Here is a 7887-nt window from a genome sequence, read left to right as displayed (position 1 = left end):
AGCTTATCGGTAAGTGAGGTCAGACAAGGAGGAAGCTGCGGGGGGGGGGGGGGGGGGAATTATCAGTAAACACCTATTGTCTTTTGAAGAGAGTCTCTAAATGTTTGTAATCTTCTGCCTTAGAAGGAAAGGAAAGTGATGGTTTTCTGCTCATAAGGTCTGGAATAGCCCCTTATTTAACATGTTGGCCCGTTAAGAGGATGAGTAGAGCATAAACATCTATGCAGGCGAATGGAAGACAGGCTCAGGAATTTGAATTGGTTTTAATTGCATTTGAAAATTGCATTTGAATTGGTTTTAACTTAACAGAACATCTTTAATTCTTCAGCCATAAACATATAGGAGAACATAAAAGAGTGATACGGTTGTAGGTGCTATATAGTCCTTCAGGTAGGTGCAAAACTGTGTTTTGGAGCTTTACTCCCTTGTGGGTTTTTTGTTTCCTGATGTCATCATCAGTTGTGAATTAGCCTTAACAGGCTCTTCTGAGGTTGTGGTCTAGCTTAACATCGAGTTTGATACCCTATGTTGTTCTAATGGCTTTATGTTTGAGCATAGGCAATCTTTTGGCAAGCATAAATGTAGATTCCTATCTTTGCTACCATCTCCATTCAGGTGCTCTGCTCTTGGCATGTAAGTACCAGCAGCTGCAATCAAGTATAAAGTGGCGTTTGGCACCTGTGTGCCAGTGCCCTCACAGAGGAGGGACTTTCTATAGAAGAGATACTGCTCACAAACTGCCCATCTAAACTCATTTTGCTTGGCACCCAGCAAAACTGGCACCGCCCCGGGCGAGCGGGCACCGTGCCATCGCAGCAGATGGGGCTGAGCGAGGGGAGGCGTTTGGGAAACTTTGTCCAACCTCCGAGCGCACGTGTCAGGGCAGGGTTTCCAGCCAGCAGCATCGAAATGGCTTCCTGTCCTCAGCTCCCAGCTCTAGTTTAAAAGGCTCTGTGATAGATTTTAAGATGTCAGTCCTAGTTTCAAAATGTGGTATAATTATATTGCTCTTGACAAAATTATTTCAGCCTGGATAATACGGTTATGTAGGAGGGTCTCAGAATTGCAACCAGCAGACTAACAGAAGTATGATCTTAATATCTGTGTGATACCATAACCAATATGCTCTGTTTAATGTTTTGGAGCATATTCTCTACAATAAGTAGACATTACCTAAAAATCATGAAGAGGTATATGTCATTGTTTGGGGTGGGTTGGTTGGTTGGTTTTTCTGCAAAATGTGTTTCTAACATTGTACACAGGTGGAAGCTACTCAATAGCAAAAAAGTTAGAAACTGTCTCAAACAGATGTTAAAAATTATAAGCTAAACGCAAGGGCATAGGTTGTTCTAACCATTTCAAAATACATGCAAACATATGCACCCAAACTTGTCACATGGCCTTGTAGAAAAAGCAATGTTCAAAATGAAAGCAACATTGCAATCCACAATTACTTGTCTATTTTTTTACACCAATCACAACTATTATGTGTTTTTAAAGCAGAACAGAAGTAAAGCATTTTGTGAAGCTGGTTGCCATGTCTGTGCCCCAGCCGGGCTCCTGAATGTACCTTTTTATCACCTGCTAAAAGCCCTGACCTCCCATGCGGAGTCATATGTTGTCTGTTTAAAAGTGATGAATACTCTTTAGAAAGCCACTATTAATTCCAGCATCTGCATTGGTGTGGGTATGGAAGCAATGAGACACCCATTCAACAATAAGACTAGAGAGTGAAAGATAACAATTCCTCCTGACCTCCTTGGGCAAATACTGCTTTACAAAAAACCATGATCAGCCTACAGGTATTATGTATTCTGGATACAGCCATTTTGGTTACTTAAACTGCTATAAGCATAAGCTTAATGTTAAACTGAGGCTGGAGTGATGGAAAAATCGAACTAAAATCAAAAGAAAACGAACAAGATATGGACTAACTCATGGTATTCCGTGATCTGTCTATAGTTGTCACACAGGGCAGTTGTTATTCTCACCGAAACAGCAATTTAATGACATTGATAGCGCTGTGGTGGCATTATTTGCTTTTGTGGTCTGTCACTTCAAGAAATGTACTTTTTCATACCCTCACTCAAGTGCCATAATAAGTAGGATAACAGTAATTTTTTTTTTTTTTTTAAGTTTTATTCACACAAAGTTTTCCTGAAAGCTAGAAATAACATACTTGGGGCCTGATTGATATGATTTTTTGATCTGGTTTGTTTGGGGTTTTGTTTTGTTTCTTTTAATCGGCTCACAAACGAGAATGTCCTTGGGGATAATGCTAAGAGCTGAAATACGAATTTTTCCTCTCTCGGCAGGCATCTGTAAACTTATATAACACAGAATTAACTGCCCTGAATGTCATAAAATCAGTTACTAAAGTTAGTAAAATTAAGTATGAATATGTGGGCTTAAGAGGAGGCTTTGCAATGAGTTACAAGGTAGTTTTGACTCCTGCTGGTGTCGGACCCTGGGATGACTCTGGGGAGCAGTTTGGGGTGCGGTTGCAGGCGGTGCCCCCAGGAGGCCCGGCGGTGGCGTGGGCTCTTCCTGCTGGTCCCCAGCGCTGGCCCAGCAGCCTTGGCTCCCTCTGCCGCCTCCACCTGCTAGAAAAGCACCGCTCTGCCTGCTCGGCAGGCCTCATACTACAGGTGGTTTTCAGGAAAAAAAATCAAACGCAAACAGTAATTATATTTTAGGACCACTGGGGCCCTGAGGAGACCGAGGGTCTTCTTCGGTTGGTGCCACTTGGCTTAATTTAGCAGTTTCATTTCGCAGTATAGAGAAGCCCCTGAGGCTGATGACGTTACAAGGTACATGGGACTCAGAATGAGGTTTTCAGAAGTCACCATATGATCTGTTCAGGCTGAAGAGAGCAACATCCTAATACCCGTAGACACCTGGCCCATTTTCTTCTCTGCAGGGCGAAAGGATTTCAAATATTACCTCAAACCTCCAGCTACCTGTCAGAAAATACTTCTTTCCCCAGGAAATACAGAACAAAACCAAATTTTAACAAAGCTGCTGAATTTACTTTTAGCATTGGGATTCACTACAATACCCCTTACACAAGTCTTGCGTAGAACCATCAATAACAACAACAAGGAATTAACTGGGGGCCTGTTCTCCTCCAATACTGGAAAGAAAAGGGAAAGCTGTGAGACTGGTTAGGGCAAAGAATACAATCAAGCTAAAAAAAAAAAAAAAAAAAAAGAACAACAACAAAAAGTACTTCCTTTTTAATAATAACTTTGATTTAATTGCATTACAACGTAACATTAGTTCTTGTAGCTGGTGAGCATCAACACATTACACAAGTCTTGTAGACTGAATGGATAATTAATGCCCATTCATAGAAATACACTGATAATATGTTTAACTTTCACAGTGAGAGCTAGCATATTATTTTAGGAGGGGGTTTTTTTGGCCTTCAGAATGGTGCTGCATATTAAGGGGTTTTTTCCCTCAGCTATTCCATTACCAGAATGAAATGTCACCAGTATTAATAGGATGGCAGAGTAAATGTCACAAGCTGAAGGGACCACAGGAATGTGTATTTGCCACATGTAGAAGCAGTACTTTATTACAGCACAGTGTGGAATTTATGAGCATTGCTATAATATTCTAGATATGCCTCTCTGGTAATATCTGACATATATCAGTGCTAAAAGTCAGGCTGCTGCAAAACCAGCTCCCTTTTGCTCTCTGTACCTTTCCTAGATGCTATGGAGCTATATAGTCCCAGTAATGCACTGTCAACTGGAGCAGGTAAAACTAGCCCCTGAATATTATTTATTGGCCTGAGAATGCAGATTGCATACACACTTTATTACCTGCTAATTTACCACCTGCTGGCTGAAGGATGGTGAAAGTCTACTATTTGTTTTATACGAATTCATTATGCCATTAACCTTTCACTCCTATAGGCCATGAGGAAGAATTTCTTCAGTTAAATCACTCTTGTAATAATGCTCTACAAATGAAAACAATGATTTATTGCACCCCACAAAGTCTAATAAACGTAAATTATATCCTAATGCTCTGCACGTTGCAAATGATTGTATGTACAACTAGTTACTCTTTCCAAAGACTGTTTTAGTCTCCTCCCATGTTAAGTAGGAATCATGCCCATTTTGGTGTTTGAGGTAACGTTTTCACATTTTGCATTGTAAGAACGGGGATGTTATTAAAGATTTTGTGTTTTATGTATTCTCGTTATTTTTTAAGGAGGAAAAAGAGAAAGAAAGGAGAGAGAAGACTGCAGCTGCCTTCCTCTAACAACTGAAATGGCAGTTAATACTTTATTGATTTATTTTTGTTGTAAGAAGTCCTTGAAGGAAAGCTGGTGTAATTTCAAAAGCAATCGGTGGTTGTTTCATTTTCAAGCCGATCTGTTTTGAACAGGTATTCCTGTGGCCACGCTAAACTTGTGGTGGCCGTCTGATGTAGGATACGAGTTGGGTCCGTGCAACCCGCTGTGCTCCGTGGAGGGAGCCGATGCGTTCGTGGGGTGTAACTGGAGCTACCAGACTCATAAGGATATTCCAGCTGAGCCTGGTCCAGGAGTATTTGAAGAAACATTCAGGTTTTGAACAGAAGTAGCCATGCTTGATTAGGTTTACTGAAACGCTTGGGTGCTGAGATTCTTAGCTGGTGTAGAGTATCACTGCTGTTTGCCGTGCCTTCCTGGAAAAGGAAATGTTCTTTAGGGTTCCCTGAGGCAGAGAAGCGCCAGGGCAGCGGAGAGACCCGATGGGAGCCGGCAGCTCCTGCGAGAGACGCTGACGAGGCCCGGGCATCGCCGGAGCAACCGCCGCCACCCCACGCCTGTACGAGGCAGCGGAGGGAGCGCGGGCATGGCGCGGCAGCGTGCGCAGGAAGGGCGGCGGCGCCCTACCAGCGCGAAAGGTCGGTTCCGTCGGTGGTCGTCACCCTCTCAGAAGGGGCTTAGCTATGGCATCCACCCGGCGGAAAGCCATGTCCTCTGCACTCGCCAGAACAGACGTGGCAACCCCGACAGAGCTCCCACAAACCGTGCAGCCATGCAGGCCTCGGGCTGCAGGGCGTGCCGGCGCCTTTGGCGGGGAGCGGTGGCAGTGGTGAGAACAGCCGTGCGAGGTGTGACCACGTGGACGATCTGCTCGGCCTGCTGGCAGAGCTACAGGAGGAAGTGGAAAGGTGAAGGAGCATCAGGGAGTCTGAGAAAGAGACAGGCTGGTGGAACCAAGCTCTGCCCTCCCCAAGACAGAGACAGGAACAGCCACCAGAAAAAAACCGAGGAGATCCTGTATCCCGCCCCCCACCAGGCAGAAGGCAGTAGCTTAAAGGAAAGGAGTGAACGGAGGCAAGTCCACGTTCGAAGCAGCAGACGAACCCCCTCCTTGCCCACCTCGCCTTCCCGGCTGCCTCTCTGCAGCAGGTATGAGGCTCTGGATGTGGAAGGTCCATCAATGGATGATGTGGATGATGGTCCGTCTACACCAGAGGTGTTGCCAAGGTCGGAAAGGCCTTCCCCCTATATCACAACCACCTCCACAAGGAAGAAAAGACAGGTTATAGTTGTAGGTGCCTCCCTTCTGAGGGGAGCAGAGGGTCCAATGTGCCGGACAGACCCTCCTCTTAGGGAAGTCTGCTGCCTCCCTGGGGCCTGGGTTAAGGACATCCCTAGGAAACTTCCTAGCCTGGTACCGCCCTCGGACTATTTTCTGTTACTGCTCTTCCATGTTACTTCTGTTACTACTCTTCCAACAAAGGGAACCTCGTGGTTGGTGTCCGCTACACACCGCCCGATCGAGGGGAGCCTATTGGCAAAGCCTTCTCACTCCAGCTACAGGAGGCATCGCGCTCGCAGGCTCTCGTCCTGCTGAGGGACTTCAGCCACCCCAACATCTGCTGGAAAAGTAGCACAGCAAGCTGTAGGCAATCCAGGAGACTCCGGGAGTGCATGGAGGACAATGGACAGCCCTACCAGAGGGGATGCGATACTGGACCTGGTGGTTACCAATGCAAGTGAGCTAATCGGTGATGTCAAGATTGGAGGCGGCCTGGGCTGCAGTGATCACGCACTGGTGGGGTTCGCAGTCCTGAGGGATATGGTCAGGCAAAGAGTAAAGTCAGGACCCTGAATTTTAGGAAAGAAATTTAGGAAAGCTGTTCAAGGAGTTAGTCAATAGGATTGAGGATCCTGAACATATATAAATCTATAGGACCCGATGAAATGCATCCCAGAGTCCTGGGGGAATGAATTGGCTGATGTAATTGCCAAGCCACTCTCCGTGATACTCAAAAAGTCGTGGCAGTCAGGTGAAGTCCCTGGTGACTGGAAAAAGGGAGCACCCATTTTTAAAAAGGGTAGAAGGGAGGACCCTGGAAACTACCGAGCTGTCAGCCTCACCTCTGTGCCTGGGAACAGATTCTCCTAGAAGCTATGCTAGCTCACACGGAGGACAGGGAGGTGATTTGAGAAAGCCAGCATGGCTTCACCAAGGACGAGTCTTGCCTGACCAACCTAGTGGCCTTCTGTGATGGAGTGACTACATCAGTGGACAAGGGAAGAGCTACGGATGTCATCTATCTGGACTTCTGTAAGGCCTTTGACACGGTCGCCCACAACATCCTTCTCTCTGAGTTGGAGAGATACAGATTTGATGGATGGACTGTTTGGTAGATGAGCAATTGGTTGGATAGTCGCATCTAGAGAGTAGTGGTCAACGGCTCAATGTCCGGATGGAGACTGGAGACAAGTGGTGTCCCTCAGGGGCCCTTATTGGGACCAGTACTGTTTAACATCTTCATCAGTGATACAGACAGCGGGATCGAGTGCACCCTCAGCAAATTTGCAGATGACAGCAAGCTGAGTGGTGCGGTCGACACGCCTGAGGGCTGGGATGCCATGCAGGGGGACCTGGACAAGCTTGAGAAGTGGGCCCATGTGAACTTCATGAGGTTCAACAAGGCCAAGTGCAAGGTCCTGCCCCTGGCTGGGGGCAACCCCCGGTATCAATACGGGCTGGGGGATGAAGGGATTGAGAGCAGCCCTGCTGAGAAGGACTTGGGGGTGCTGGTGGATGAAGAGCTGGACGTGGACTTTTTAGCAGGGCCTGTTGCAATAGGACAAGGGGGAACATTCAGATTGAAGAGGCGAGATTCAGACTTGATAGAAGGAAGAACTTTTTTACAGTGAGGGTGGTGAAAGACTGGCAGAGGTTGCCCAGAGAGGTGGTAGATGCCCCATCCCTGGAAACATTCAAGGTCAGGCTGGTCCGGACTCTGAGCAACCTGATCTAGTTGAAGATGTCCTTGCTTATGGCAGGGGACGTTGGACTAGCTGACCTTTAAAGGTCCCTACCAACCCAAACTATTCTATGATTCTATGAAATAAAGAGGCGGTTTGGATTCTGTCACAGACAGCTCCACTGTATGGTCTTAGAACACTGTAAATTGCTTTAGTCCCCCTTTTCCTTTTCATCTTTATGTCCTCTCCTCTTCCCACTCCATTTTTGGAGAGTTGTTTTCTTCAAATTTGGAGAGGATTGACTCTGAAAGCATTGGGTTTTTTCCCCCCTCTCTTCAGTTAAAGGAAAATGTTCTGCAAATTTTCCAATGTTTCAATAAATGTTTTGTGGAAGGGTACATCTGCAATGAGTGCAGCATTGGCACTCTATCGCTTCTGTATTTTCTGCACCTTTCTGATAGCCTACAAAGCTCTCATATCCATTTCAAGCGTTGCCAATTAAAGAAAAAATCCTTTGCAGTATGTGTGACGTTCACCTTGATACCAGTAACATTCAGAGAGCCTGCTGATTTTTAAGCTAGTGATTAAGAACTGTCTGAAATAGTTTCACACATGGTTTGTAAATCCTCAGTCAGAGCTTTTCCATCACTGCTGCT

This window comes from Calonectris borealis, chromosome 6 (genome assembly GCF_964195595.1).
Source record: "Calonectris borealis chromosome 6, bCalBor7.hap1.2, whole genome shotgun sequence".
Classification (NCBI taxonomy): Eukaryota; Metazoa; Chordata; class Aves; order Procellariiformes; family Procellariidae; genus Calonectris; species Calonectris borealis.
The sequence above is the reverse complement of the archived record's forward strand: the minus strand, read 5'-3'. Positions refer to the sequence as shown.